At 44.2% G+C, this 16,114-nt stretch overlaps 1 protein-coding gene across 2 annotated transcripts in view; it reads right to left on the bottom strand.

The window, feature by feature from the left end:
- Window positions 1–16,114, bottom strand: part of RBP4 (retinol binding protein 4) — a 68,048-nt gene that overhangs the window by 14,960 nt on the left and 36,974 nt on the right. The window lies entirely within an intron of this gene.

The raw sequence follows: 16,114 nt of genomic DNA, 5'->3' as shown, positions 1-16,114 counted from the left end.
ATGAACATGTAAGCCTTTTTATATACTACAAACAGGTTGTCTTGAGGCCCACGGGTATGTGGAAAAAGAATAGATGTCATAATAAATCCAACAGTCATTGCAGTTAGTTGGACACCTGTTGCTAGAGGTGCTTTCAAAAGGGGTTTCTCGGGTGGATAGCTCAGGGCAACATGTTCGCCTTGGAAGCAAGACGACATGGATAAACACAGGTTCGATCCCTGGGTCCGCGATTAGAAACCTCTGGGTATTAAGCGTGTTATTTGTATTTTGTTTATTATTATATTTTTATATCGCGCACCGAACCCTGTGGTACCTGGGCGCTTGAGAACGTGATGTTAAAAACATGGTGAGGCAATATACAGTGACAGGCAAATATAGAAACAGAATGAGGCACCCAAGTTACAGATAGGTCTATATATATTGCCATGTATAGAATGTCTGTATGTATTTACCATTGCCTACTGTATGCACATATATTGGATATTTGCTAGATTAGATGTTTTTGTGATACTTTTGTAAACTGATGTAACCTATGTACCAAGCTGTATGACTTCTTTCTATCTGCACCCTGATACCTTAGGGTCTGGTGCGCTTAATAAATAACAAACAAACAAACAGAACAGTGACAGGCAAATAAAGAAACAGAATGAGGGACCCAGGCTACAGATAGGTCAGGCAACAGGCGGCACTTGTACCGAAGCATAAGCATAAGGCAAATAAACAACAGTGGATCAGGGATGGAGAGGCAGTGCGATATGGTAGCCGGGTAAAGATGGGTACCCTCTTAATGGAGGGGCTTGTTACTCAACCAGTTTTTTATTCTGGCTTTGAAAGTCAGGAAGGATGTTTTTTGTCTGTGAGAGATGGGAATGGAATTCCATCACTTGGCTGCTTGGACTGGGAAGCTTGCTCCTCCAGCTGTTTTTAGATTGATCCTTGGTACCACAAGGCTGTGAGAGTGCGTCAATCTGGTGGTAGGAGACTATTGGTGTTTACAGAATTTATCGGACAGATATTTAATAAACAATTACAAGCTTACATTACAAGCCTGGTTCCTCGGGGTAGGATGGGGAGTGATCCTGTGTTGTTTTTATGCATATCTTTGTTTTATTTCGTTGTTTTATTGTTCCTGGGTCTTCTTCCATGAGCAACACTTCAAACCCCACAACCTGCTAGTTGATGGTAGTTTGGAAGGTCCATATGAACAATAAGAGTGTTATGGCTGTGAAGCTGGAATTTGACCTTGTATTTATGTCAATGATATTTCAGAGGTCAGGGCCTGCCACGACAATGGTCTTTCTCTCAAGTTTATTATGTTTCAGTTGAGTTTGCTGCGTCATTTTTGATTTGCCGGATCAGGGTTCTGAATGGACTTCCAGTGGGGCACAATTCTCCGTGGTTATCCAGAGCCACTGCCCCGATATATTCTGAACCTGAAGCACAGGATCCTGCTAAACTATGAATACATTTAAAATGAGATTATGTTGCATTATTATTACCAGAAAATATTTTTTTTTCGTAGTAATAGATTGCGCATAACATATTTAGGCCGAAAATTAAGAAGAAGTACAAGTCGTTCCTAAAAATGTAAACAGCGTTACTTCTATGAAGATGAACCCTCCTTTTCTTTAGGACTGGCTAGAAACAGTTTTGGCTCTCTGCCAGAACTCTTGCATGTACATTTAGAGGGACTCTACTGCCAATGAGCAGTTCTGTGGTCAAAGCATCTTGAAGACTTTAGTGCTTGCATTTACATAGAGGTTATATTGGGAAAGTAGCTGCCACCAGTCTTCCACACCTACTGTCACTCCTATCACACAACATCTAACTATGCAGCATAGCTGCTGCATTTTCAAACATTCTCTATTTAGCCAACACCTTTAATCCACCCAGTGCGAGTAAGAATGTAATTACAGAAGATGGAGAAAGGAAGATGGTGGAAGTACTGAAAATAGAAGCAGATGACAACTGTCCAATGCTGGGGCCCTACTTTTGATTACACTACTTTTCCCCAGATAAGACACACTTTCCTTCTTCGAATTGTAGGATAGTCCTAATACTGTTATTGTCTATTTATGGTTTTTCAGTTTTGTGATGCTGTTTTCATTCAGTTTCCTTTGTGAGGGTGAGTGTCATCACACAGTTGCCGGAGGACAGGGAGACACGTTCTGCTCGCATCCTGACTATGGCCCTCACATGGCCATGCAGCTTCCTCTGCCCCTGCAAGAACCTTTGGTGTGCAGCATACCATGCACCAGCACTTAGTATTTCCCGGTGTCAGCGACAAGCAGAGCAACTGCTACCTGCTCCAGCTGCAGCAGGGATGCTTGAATCAGCCCCTCCTCCCCCTGCAGCCCCTCCAGCTACTCCGAGGCACTTGTCACTGACACTGAGAAAGCTGGACCACACTTTCCTCCTACAATGGTTCCTCTTGTCTTGATCATCCTTGCCTGGGACGACTCTGCAGCATTGGGCCTGCCTGCGTCGCGTTCACCTCTCTCAGGGCTTTGGCATGTACATTTTCATCACATATTGCCCATCACCATCACGTTCTGATGAGTGGCAAAGTACGTGGCAACAACCCTGCTATTCCATAATTGTATCACCATGTCACTCCACACAGCCATCCGCGTGTGAGCTTCCTCCACTGCCCAACCACATCTCTGCATCATCAGCGTTCGCTCACAGCGTCACACAAGTGAAGCCACATTGGAGGACAGCCTCGCTTCTGGGCTTCAGAGTGATTGTCTGTGCTCTTTCTGTTCCATGGCCACTACCCATGACCAAAACATGAGTCGCACCCGGGGACGGGCGCTCAGTCAATCAGGTGGCTGGAACAGCGGGCGAGAACACACAGGGTACCTGCCGTTTCCAGCCACCTGAGGCCCTTCCCCGGGTAGCGCCATCTTCTATTTTTTTTTTAATGTAGAGAGGCAACAGGGAGGCCCTCCCTGTCTCCATTCAGCCCCCTCATTCTGTCTCTCCTTTACCCGCTCATTTAGAATCCATGGAGCCAAAAGCGTGAAGCCATGGCAAACATATTATATTGGGCCTCATTACGACCCTGGCGGAGTGGGTTTACGCCAGCGTTATTCGCGGCGGACCCGTCCGCCCTACTACGAGTTTCCGTAGCGCCATGGAGCGTTTTCCGCCTGGTTTTTCCGGGCGGAGAAATCCATGGCGCTACGGGACCTTGTCGTTAATTACGCCACCGTATTTTGAGGTGGCGTAATTAACGCCTTCCCCACTCCCATTATACCCTATGGGGCAAAAATGGGAATGGGGAAGGGTAAAATGGGGAATGGGGATTTACCGCCCCGCCAAGGTCGGAATGGGGCGGAAAATCCGCCAACCCCCATGGCGCTATCGGCAGCTTTCCGCCGTGCTCCATGGTGCATTTTGCACCGCGATTTCCGCAAGGGTCGTAATGAGGGCCATTGAGTTTGGATTAGGTGACCCACTAGGAAAACAAGCAGATAAAGGGGAGGGCAGAGTATGCGATGTGTGTAGTCCCTGAGATGGGTAAATGGTGGTGAAGTCGTCATGGAATGCCTGACAAGAAATGGGCTACGGGGGCTCTATGGGGACTCTAGTTTGATGAAGAAGATGAACATGATGGGAGCGATGTCTACTTCAGATGACTAATCCAACCTCACATCCGGCAAAAGCTGTATCTGTTTCCTGATGAAGTGAATGGGCGTCAAACTGTCGAAACATAATCCTAAAACAATATTACTAATTACAGGACTTCCACACAAAGACCTGGGGCATCTCTGACTTTCTGACTAAAGACTTTTAGAAAACTGTAATATATATATAAACGTGGTTATGTAGAAGTTATATGAACCATGGGACATTATATTTATTTATTTGAGTGTATACAGCCCCTACACCAAAGCAATGTACATAGATATGTTTAATAATAGTTACACAATGAAGTGAACACATAATGGATCCACTATGAAGCTCCAACTGAACTCAGGGGTTAACAAGGAAACTTTATGAGTAGAGCAAAAGGACAGCAAAGTGGGAGCAGAATGGACATGCAGAGGAAGACCACTCCAGAGTTCAAGCGCTGCAAAAGCAAGGATAAGGGTCACAGAAAACATCTTATAAGGCTGACAGGGAGGAGCACAGGTGTGGGCACATTTGAAAATAAATTAAAGATAGAGAAACTGTATATAGGTGGGGAAAGAAGAAAAGAAAAGGAGCAGAGTCCAGAGTTGGAGAAATCTGGAAACATGGAGAAAGACCACAGACAAAATCAACAGCAGCGTTAAAGATGAAGAGGGCATGAGCATAGGCAGGGAGACCTACAAGAAGAGAGGAACAGAAGTGGAGAAGATAAAAAACATAAGTAGAGGAAATAACAGATGTTATGCATGTTATAGAGTTGGAAGCAACAGGAATGAGCAATCAGCAAGAGAGGAAATGTGATTGGAGAAAGAGGGTGAGTAATCAAAGATAACACCGAGATTGCAGGCGGGGGATGAAAAAGCGAGAGAATCAGGAAGTGCAAAAATAGAAGTAAGAGGAAAGCAGTCACAGGGAGTAAAAGCAGGAAAAAAGAGAAACCAGGTGTGACGCAGTCAGAGAGAGAAGAGGGAAGTGGAGCAGATCAAGACTGAAGAACCATCAGCATAAGAATGCCAAAGGAAAAAAAATCCGAGCATAATAGTGGCGAGCGGAATTGTGTACAAAGGGAAATGTAAGGGCTCAATGCCCAAACCTTGTGGAACCCAATATCAGTACGGAAGGGAAAGAGAAAACCCAACAGCGCAAGAAACAGAATAAGTAGTGCAGTTAGGGAAATAACATGTCTCCGCATATAAAAGCTGAAGACATGTCTACTGTTGAACTGCAATTGGATAGGGTCCACCATATAATAAACAGCTTTCTTCTGACAGGCAATGTTTCATGTGATTTTAAGCATGCCATGGTCTTACCCGATAACACAGCGTGCTCTGAATTCCCGTTAGACAAAATAACTTTTCAACGTACTCCTCGCCTCCATTTTCAGTTAAAAATAATAGAAAGCTATTGGACAGCTTCAGGATTATGTGTAAATTAACCATATCATATATGCTTTTCAGGCATGGTATGGGCGCTGGAAGAGTGGTTACATCAATGTTAGATGACACCAGGGGGGCGGTAGATGATGGCTGTATTGTGTCCTTGTCCTGTTGGACCTATTTTAGGAATTTGACACTGTTAATCACAGCATCCTCCTTACTCGTCTTTAAGGATTTGCTTCCAGAGGCCCTGCCCGGAGCTGGCTGTATTTGTTTTTGTGTTCTTGCTATGAATCCCTGGGCACATGCGAATCAGAATGTTACCCTGTAGGCGGTGGGATCTCCCAGAACTCCACTCTCTTGCTGAGGTTATTATTATTTATTTTTAACTTTTTTTAATTGACGTTTATAACTCAACCGGCACCCAGTGCCAACATTAAGGACACCCCAAAATCCCACAGGAAATTTTAGTACAGTACATTCTAGCCACACAGTGCGGAGGCAGTATTTCTGGGTCACTTTGTGCACAGGATTTTAGCATCCCAGGTCCGACCATTGAGAGGTCTCACGTCTTTTTCTTCCTGTTGGATGTTGTTCTCTCACTTAGTATCAGTGGTGTCTTTCCTTTTGTCCATTTACTTTCCTTGATTCCTAGGTGTTTGTGATATGCTCCCATTTGCTTTCTGGGAGTGTGTCAACAGGTAATGTACATATGGACCCCATATGTCTCTTATGACAGCTCGATTGTTTGTTAATACACTGTATTCAGACACTACATCATTTTGATACAAAATATTGGCTCCATTGATCCGCCTTTAGGGATTATGTTCCCCCCCACACCATTGCCACCCGTCTTTTAGCCACCAGCAGGAGTAGCCCCAGTAGTTTCGTCATCCCTTTGGGTATGGGTTTTGTGTAGCCCAACAGTGCCATTAGCGGGTTTCATTCCAATCTGTCACCCATTATCTCACTTAGTGTTTCAAAAACCTGGCTCCAGAAGGCAGAGATTGGAGGGCATTCCCATGCGGCATGTAGGAAGTCTGCTGTAGTGCTTTGGCATCTCACACATCCCCCGGGGCTTCTGGGAAAAATCTACAAAGCTGATCAGGCGTGTAGTAGAACTGGTTTAAGTATTTAAAGTAAATTCACTTATATCGGGCATTGAGAGCGATTTTCTGCGTCCCTTTACAGTAGTACCTCCATATCTAATCCGAAATCTCACCTCCCAGTGATAGTTCCCATTTCCCTCTGGATGAGGAAGTTAATCCTGCCCTAGTGTTGACGCACATGGCTTACATGGCGAGACCACTCTATTGTTATGGCTGCCCCGGATCACTTTATCGAGTATCGCTGCCACCTCCAGTTGCTTGGGGAACGTCGAAACAACTTCTTTATAGAATTTCTCAGCCTGTATTACAGAAACACATCTAAGGCGTTGAGTACCCCCCTCGTCTTTAACGCTTCCAATGTTATGAATTGCCCATTCAGGAAAATCTCCCTGTAGTAAGCTATCTGTAGTCACTTCATTCATGAGAGTGACATAACCAGGTTCGTTGGTAAGGGGGATTCCAGGTATGTATGTGACTGGCAGTTCCGGGGAGTATAAGACGTCTCCCCTGGATTTATGCTCGATATGTGACCATGTCCTGCAGGTCAATTCGACCATGTTATCTGTGTGGGATGACAGATCAGGTGCTGTGAGGATAACCGCCCGCAACAGAAATGGTGCTGCTATCGCTCTTTCCATTTCTACATGTGATCTGTCTTCCCGCTCTCCATACCAGTAGAGGAGGAAGCTTGCTTGGGCCACGCTGTAATATGTTTCAAACTCGGATAATGCTAGACCTCCCCCTGTATCAGTGCCGTCAGTTTATCCCAGGATATTCTGTCCTGCTTCCCTGTCCAAACAAATCTCAGTGTTGCCGATTTTAAATCACGGAAAGCACCTTGTGGTAATTATATTTATACAGGCTAGCTGTGTCCTGGCCAATATTGACCCCTAAATATCGGGTGTGGTCCATATGCCATTGAAATCCCCACCCATCTTTGTACTGGTCTGTGCTCCCCGTTAGCGGGAATAGTGCGGATTTGGTAGCATTCACTGTAAGCCCAGAGAAATCCCCAAATTGGTAGACATCCTGCATCACTGGGTCTAGGTTGTCAGCACATAGGGAGATAACCACTCTGTGTTTATATAACTGAACTCCTCTGTGAAGGTACCTCTCCCTCATTCTCTCCACCAGGAGCTCTATCGCCAACGCGAAAAGCAGGGGCAACAGAGGGCAGCCCTGCCATGTACCCCTCTCCAGTTTTATGTTTGGCGTGAACTGTCCATTCACCCTTATTTTAGCCATCGGTAGTGAATACAGCAGTGACACCATGGAGATGAAGTATTCCCCCATCCCCATCCTGTGCATTATTGCAAACAGGAAGGCCCACTCCACTGAATCAAACCCTTTAGTAGCATCTAGCGAGGCTGCTATTACTTGTACCACAGTTATCAACCCAAACATCCTCCCTGGAATGAATCCAGCTTGGTCTGCCTTTACCATTCTTTTGCATCAGGGGTGCTAACCGAGAAGCCAATATTTTGGCAAGGGTTGTATTGTCCAGGTTGATGGGGGACATGGGCCTGTGGGAAGAGCATTCATTTGAGGCCTTATCTGGTTTAAGTAGTACCACTACCACGCTTCCCTCAGAAACTCCGGCAATCGGGCCGTTTTGTATGCTTTGATGGAACATCTCGATTTTCTCAGTGTATTGCTTGTAAAACTCTGCTGTGAATCGGTCAGGCCCGGGGGACTTTCCAAAGGGGAGAGACCTAATAGCTCCATGTACCTCCTCCAGGGACACCTGATGACACAACCACTCCCTTTCTTCCTGAGTGGACCAGTATAGGGCCACCTGATCTAGGTAATTGTTGACTTCTTGTTGGGAGACCTGAATCTGGGAGGAGTATAACTGACTGTAGAACCGACAAAACTCTTGGACTATTTCTATGTCAGCAAATCTGTCCTCCCCTTGCGTATCTTTAATGGCGAGCAGCCGGTTCTTAAGGTTGTTTGTTTTGGCGGCCCTTGTGAGTATCCTGCCCGGTTTCTGACCTCAATACTGCCTCACCCACTTTCCTTGTGAGGAATTTGGCTTCCCAGAGTGCCAGGCCGTTGGATAGCTGTACATTTTTTTAAAATCTCTGTTTGTTCTGATAGTGTGGGTGTGGGAGCCCTTGGATTGCAGTCCCTTAATGTGGACTTCGGTGTCAGCTAATTCCTTCCTTATCTGTTTCAATACCGTAGATTCCCTCGATATACATACCCCTCTTATTACACATTTAAAGCTTTCCCACCGATCCCTCATTAATCTCGAAGAATGTGTCTATTACTCCTGCCAGACCTTTACAGAACAGTGCATCCGTCAGCCCCTTGCTCTTAAATATCCCTCTCCTTCTTGCGGCCCGTTTGCTCGACCGCTAGTAATACCGGTGCATGGTCAGATAGTGTGCGCCCGAAGATATTCACCTCTGTCACTTTGCCCACCAATAAGTGAGAGACCAAAAAGAAGTCCATCCGAGATGCTGAGCTATGGACTGATGAGCAGTATGTGTTTTTTCCATTGTTTCTTGATGTCTAACTCTCCACACATTGCTGACCTCCCATGTCAGGCACATGCCCTATAATTTGCCTGTCCCCTTGGATTCCTGCCGGTGGACCCCCAGTACGATTCCGGGTCTGGTGCATGACCATGTTGAAGTCACCCGCCCAGATTAGTTCCCTAGGTGTAAGCCTACCCAATTGCATGTCAATCCATTCAAGCACCTCTATGGTGTCCTAATTTGGCCCATAGTAATTGACCTACGTGTATAGTTTGTTTTGTATGATAATCTGTACTATCAGGCCCCACCCCTCTCGATCTTTGCTGGTAGAAATCATTCGGAACCCAACAGACTTATGGATTAATATACACCCCCCGGCGTATGATGAGCATGAGGAGAAGTAGGTATGGTATCCCCATTCTTTCCCAAATTTGGATTCTACGTCTGGTGTGTGTGTTTCTTGTAAGAATGCAATTCCCACCTAGTGTCTTTGCATATACAGCATTTGGACAGCCAATTTTAACCTCTCACATTCCACGTGATGTTTATAAGTGACCCAGACATTACTTTCCCATGTCAGCATCCCTGTCCCAGATCTCTCGGTTTGCTTAACCATTTGACATCTGATTCCCTGTTGCCCTGTGCAGTAAAGTGATCTGTGATACCTCTGTACACCACTATTCCTGTTCCGCCCCTATAAGCTCCCATTCTCCACCTCCCCCCACCTTGCCTTTCCATTGGTGCCAATGCATCATTATTTCTGATCATTTCTGATCATTGACGTTGGCAGAAATGTACATTTCTGAGGGGAAATGTACATTCCTGAGGGGAGCAATTCTTGGACATCAACAAATATAGTTAAATGCCTTTGCACCAGTACTGATTGCTTAAGGACCAGCGCAATGACATGGAACCGCCATAACCTTTTGTAACACTTGTGCAGGTGTTTCAGTGTCACACTGCAAGTGAATATTGGTTAATTAGGTCAGAGGTTATCCTGAAACAATGGGCATGTTAAATGCCACTGGCATGATTTTGGAGCTCCCTAATCATTCTAATTGTTGAGTGCCTGGTTTTAGGCTCTATTATTAGTTGTAATCTGATAGTTTAGGGAAAGAAGAGTTCCATTACCTACTGCATTCATATTTTGTCTTGGTTGACGTATGAGCAAACTTATGTTTTGACTGTTATTTTATGATATGTCTAAGCTCTTACATTGAGAAAAACATGTTTTTTGGACGTATCTACCTTCTGGTCTGCCAACCCCACCCAACTCATTTCTTACTGTCATGGGCACTCTCCCCTACTGACATCACTGCTTCATACTGGTCACATACCTAAGACTGGTCCCAATGTCTGCCTTCAGTGCCGGACTTCTGGGTTCTGCCCCAACTAGGACATTCTCCATAGGTCTGTTTTACACCCGGACGGAGGACCACTAGAACTGTACTTATTTGGATCATGCTGTCTTGAATTTAGCCACACTAGAATTGTACCGATTTGGTTCTTGCTGCCTTCGAATTTAGCCACACCAAAAAATGCACTGGTTCAATCTCTGCTGCGTTTGAATTTGACCAAAACTGAAAGGATACTGGTTTACACCCTGCCACGTGTGAATTTAGCTACACCAGAGCTGTGCTGGAGCACCCATACTGCTTTTGAATTTCGGCCACATTAATTCCAGGACGATTTGGTTTGCGCTGCTTTTGAAGATGGCCACTTAAGAACTGCCTTGATGCTGCCCTGAATTTCGAAACTCTAAAACGGCACTTACTGGATTCCTGCTGTCCTGAACTCAGCCACTTTAAAATTGTGTTGGTCTAAGCTCAGCTGCTTCGAAACTCAAGCATTTATTGGGCAGTGATGATCTGATTTCTACTACTTGAATTTAGCCTATATGGAGCCGTATTAACTTAATATCACCCGCTCACGTATTTTGTCCACTTTTGATCTGTACTGGTTTACCCTCAACTGCCTTCGAACCTCACCTCAGAAAACCCCAGGGACCACGAAACAACTCACCACAGTAGGGCTTTTGACCCTGTAACCAAAAAGCATGTGAGCACTCCCACTCCTCAGCCAGCCCATTGGCCGCCAGACTCATGACATCACGTTCGGGGCGAAGCATGGGCAATGTCTGGATTCTGCTGTCTGCCGGTGTCCATGCATGGTGTTCCCTCTGTGGCCTGTGAACCTGAAACTCTCTGCCGTCAGCTGTACTGTGTAACCCTGCGCGCACAGGTGTGAAGGTTCCCTCTGCTGCTCCTTGTGGGGAGCAGTCCATTGCCTGATCCTGAACTCTCAGCGTTTCATCGCCATCATTCCCTGCCTCATGAACGTGGACTAAGCCCACTCCTCGGCCCGCACACCGGCCACAGACTCGTAACATCGTGTCTGGGGAAACTCCCTGTGCGAAGTCTGAGCTAAATCTGAACGCTGCTTATACTTATGCCTATTACCTCTTTATTACAATGTTCGCTTTACTATTTTCTCGCCGTCATAGCCCAGCCCAGCAGTCTGTATCTTTCCCGATTTCCCTACTCTTAGCACTCCCCGTTTTGTCACTCACTGGGTTTCTTTTTCTTAACATCTCAGCACTTGTCACTTTACTGCTCGTCCAATCACACAGTTCTCTTGCAACCTTTTCTCTTGGTATGACTTTGCCTAGTCGATCTTTTTACTCCTTTCATCAACCAACCCTCAATGTTTCTACTCGTAATCTTTCTTATCCCTCTTGCTCTCCTCTCCCACCTTCATTTAACCTTGCTCTCTGGAATCCGTGCTCCCTTTGTAACAAATCTCATTCTGTCCTTGACACCTATCTATATCTTAATCTTCATTTTCCATGTATTACTGAGACTTAGATCTCTCCATCTAATACGACTATTCCTGCGTCTCTCTCTATTTCTGCTACCTCTTTTCTGCACACACCGGCCCCACTGGTCATGGGGGTGGGACTGGCATTCCTTGCCATTTTACTTTGACCTCTGCCCACATTTCTTATTCTCTTCTGAGTTTTTCTTCCTTTGTGTATTCTTATACGACATCCGTGAAAGCCTATTGTTTAGCATTCCTGCTGATGTACCGCCTCCTGGCCCAATCAGTTCCTTCTGTGACAATCTTGATGCTCTCCTGTCTGCTGTTTTACCTTCTTCTACATCACTTATTCTTATGGGATATTTTAATCTCCATCTTTCTTCTGTTCATGTAGCAAATCCTCTGCTTTCTATTCTTGACTCTTATCATCTTTTTCCCATTTCTACCCCTTCTTCTCACACCTCTGGTTCCTATCTTGATCTTATTTTTTCCTCTCCACTTTCACCTCATCTGTGTCTGTCGTGCCTCTCTATTACTCTGAAAATGTCCTTCTACCCTTCTCTACTATTCCACCTCCTCGCCCCCTGCTGTTTTGTCTGCACCCTCTTGGCACCCCATGTATTTTCAGCGCCACCTCTGTTCCTTCAATACTTCTCTATTTGTCTCTTCTTGTATTTCTAGTTTTCCTTCGCATCCACTGTTTGCAGCTCTTTCTGCAGACAATGCTTCTTCTTTACTTTCTTCTTCTCTTTCCTCTTCTCTTGATGCTCTGTAACCTGACACCTCTTTCTTACCTACTCGAAACACATCACAACCATGGCTCACACCACAGCCTCGTTCAATGCTGTAAACTCTCTGCCGTCTGGAGCACAGCTGGTGCCAATCACATTCAGATTCTGATTCTTCTTCTCTTTCCTCGTTTCACTCTCTTCAAGATGAAGCTCTTCTCTCGTTCCTTCTATTCTGATCTTCTATAATCTTAGACCTCTCTTCCTTGCTGTCTTTTTTAGGCCCTGTCTCACTTACTTTCCCCTCCTCTTGACCTCACTTTTAATTCTTCTCTCTCTACTACCAATTTCATCTCTCATTTTTCCTCGAAGGTTACTGCTCTCTGTGTTGCTATTGTTCCTTCTTCCTCTTCTTCTAACTCTTCTTATCTTCCGCATTCTTCCATCCTGTCATCTTTGCTCCCAATTTCTACTTCTGATACCACGCCTTTGTTTGCCCGATCACACCCTACTTCTGATCCAATCCCTTTGTTACTTATACCCAAGGTCTATCCTTCTTTGGTGTCCTATCTTACTTATCGCTTTAATATGTCTCTTCTTTCCTTGACTTTTCCTTCTTCATTTAAGCATGCTACCATTCTTCCTATCTTGAAAAAGCCTTGTCTCGATCCCTCTCCTCCATCTAAATGTAGGCCTATACCTCTTCTTCCTTATCTCTCTAAGCTTCTGGAACATCTGGTCTATTCTCAAGTCTCTTCTTTTATTTCTGATAACTCTCCCTCGTTTCCAATCTGGTTTTCTTACATTACACTCTACGGAAACTGCTCTTCTTTCAGTTTGTTACTCGTTACTTTCAGCTCGTTATTCTAAACATTCTCTTAATTTTACTTGATGTATCTGCTGCTTTCTATACTGTGGATCACGCTTTGCTTCATTCTGCTCTTTCATCTTCTGGGTTTTCCGGCTTGGATCTCCTTGGTTCATTCTTATTTATGAAACCGCACCTACTCGGTGTCTTAGGCTGGCAAGTCTTCTACCATTGTCTCCCTTCTTTATGGGTTCCCCAAGGTTCTGAATTAGGACCCTTTCTTTTCATTCTTTATACTTCCCCTCTTGCTTGTGTTATTTCCTCATTTGGACTGTCTCACTATATTTATGCTGACGACACTCAACTTTTTCTTTATTTCTCTTCTTTTACTCCTGCTTTTCATGACACTTTGTCGTCCTGTCTCTTGGCTATTAAATCTTGGATGGCTGACCACTACGTTGTTTTAAATCCTAAAATGGATGTTCTCTTTTTTCCTGTTAATTCTAATCTGTCTCCTTCTCCGCCTATTTCTATTTCTTTTATACCTTCTTTGCTTCCTGTTTCTTTTTCTGCCCGTAATTCGGGCCTTTACCTTGACTCTGAGCTTTCCTTTAGTCATCATATCTCTTTACTTTCATGCTCATGTTGGGCCAACCTTTTCAACATCCGTAAGACAAGGCAATTTCTCACTTTCAAGGTAGCTAAACTCTTATTTTCTTTTCTTCTCTTTTCTCGCCTGTTCTATTGTTCTTGTATTATTTTTTTGTCTTTCTGACTCACGATTAGCTCCTTTGAAGTCTATCTGTAATTCTTCTGTTCGTCTTCTATGTTCTCTTTTGGATTGCAATTCTTTTTCCCTATCCTTATCATCTCCTGGATGGCTTTCCTTTCACTCTCGTCCTACATTTACTTTTCTCTGTATGGTCTTTAAATGTCTCTATAATCTTGTTCCTCCTTACCTTTCATCGCTAGTATCCTTTTATGGTCCTTCTCTTTCTCTTTGTTCTCAGTCCCTCTTTCTTTTAACTGTTTCTCATCCCCCATGTGCCCAGTCTCGATTCCGTTCCTTTTCCTTACGTCCTTCTTTACATTGGAATACTCTTCCTCTTTCTCTACTTTCTATGTCCTCTATCCTCTCTTTCGGTCTACTCTTAAAGCCCATCTTCTCTAGTCTTTTGGTTTAAAGGTGTTGTGCTCAGCATAATTGTACTGCAATGTGATATTTTTTCAGTGCTTTGGTGTATAGCGCTCAATAAATACAAAATACAATACAAACAAAATACAAAATACAAGAAGGATAAATGAACGAGGATAGAGGAAAACACCAAAAAAAACAAAAGAAAACACCACACCACCAAACAAGAACAACAACCTAGCGGAATTCATAACACCTCAGAAATTACCACCAACACCCAGTAAACAAACTTAAGATCCGGACTAATACTAGAACTAAGACATCATACATCTCCTGTTACCTCTCTACATACAAGGTAGCCACACCAGAAATCAAACAGCCCACAACTAAGGGCCCAGGGAACAGTAGAGGAGATCCCAGTATACTATCAAACCACGGCACATAGAACCCAGAAACAGAGAAAACCATATCAGAAAAACATCTAGAAGAGCGAGAGCTAGATTGGAATCCTTCACCACCCACACCCCTTACATAATCAGAGATTGGAAAAAGATCACCAAGACAATCAAACATCTAATTAGAATGAATCAGAAGAGACAAACTCATTGCGCAACCTAATGGAACTCCTCAACGATGGGACAGATGAGACAACTGCACCCCTGGCAATAAACAGGCCAACCCAACAGAGTAGAAGGACAGACGAACGCCTGCTCACCAAAACACCAGAAATAATTCCTAACAAAGAACAAGCCAAACTGCACACACTACACTGCAGCCTTCTCAATGTGCAATCTATGGCAAAGGGCGCTCTATTCTTCACAGACACATGGTTATCAGACAACTACAAAGTAATCGCTGATGAAGCCATACCCGACTATTAAAAATTATTAAAATCTAACAGAGAAACTGGAAGAGGGGGAGGAATCACTCTAGTGCACAAACATCACATCAGCTCCTCACCTCTATCCTCAACAGACATAGAAGACTGTGAATACCTCCTCGTCAACCTCAATCTTAATGACCAATTGAACTTACTCTTCATTCTTATCTTCCAAAATGTCTCCCACAAATAACCCTATTTCACTGCAAAACTCACTGATGCCATAGCTAACCTTTCCATAAATCATGATTACATAATTGTCCTGGCATATTTCAGCATTTGGTTCGAAAGAGAAAATTAAATGACAACAAACTCCCTCAGCGCCCTACCAGAAACTCTTCATCTCAAACAAATAAAGAACGGGCCCACTCACAGGGATGGACACACACTAGACGCAATTTTCTGCAGGGATAGACTTTTGACCGCCGACCCTGCAGTAAAAATCATATGGAGCGACCATCATATGATACTATGAAACAAAGGAGAGACTTAAGATTCAGCACCGACCTCCAAATAGAAACAAGATATAAGAAAAGAAAATTTGCAGGAACTGCCTTTTCCTATCTGATAGCCTACATGAATAACTCAATCCTGAAGGAAGTAAGAATGACGGAAGACCACCTCACTTTCTGGAAAAGTCTAAACAGTGAACTTGCTGAGATAAACACTGATCAACCCCACTCCATGAATGGACCGCCCCAACCCACACAATCCGTGCTTCTACAAACGTAAACGGGAAACTAGGAAAACAAGGGATAACTACAAATAACCAGATATCACCCAAAACAAACTACTTCTTCTCTCCCACACAACACACTCTCCTCAACAAGAACAGACACCCAGAGGATAGTGAATGAACCTACCAAAACATGCAAACCATACACCTCTCTTATCAAACTACAAACCCAACTAACTCAGACAACAAACAAGTCAAACACTAGATGCTGACCTTGGGGACACATCAAGCCTAGTTCACAAAACAAAGCACATTCAGAAAGCTCACATGTACAAACGCCAGTTGCTCCTGGTTCTGCATTCATCAATGGATGAGCACAACATCTATCTTCTCCCTCTCGCCCTCACTAATCACCCCTACCCACTTTTCCTTGCAGAGCAACGTGAGCACCTGTACACCTTAACAT

This window comes from Ambystoma mexicanum, chromosome 8 (genome assembly GCF_040938575.1).
Source record: "Ambystoma mexicanum isolate Mex_15411 chromosome 8, UKY_AmexF1_1, whole genome shotgun sequence".
Classification (NCBI taxonomy): Eukaryota; Metazoa; Chordata; class Amphibia; order Caudata; family Ambystomatidae; genus Ambystoma; species Ambystoma mexicanum.
The sequence above is the reverse complement of the archived record's forward strand: the minus strand, read 5'-3'. Positions and strand labels throughout refer to the sequence as shown.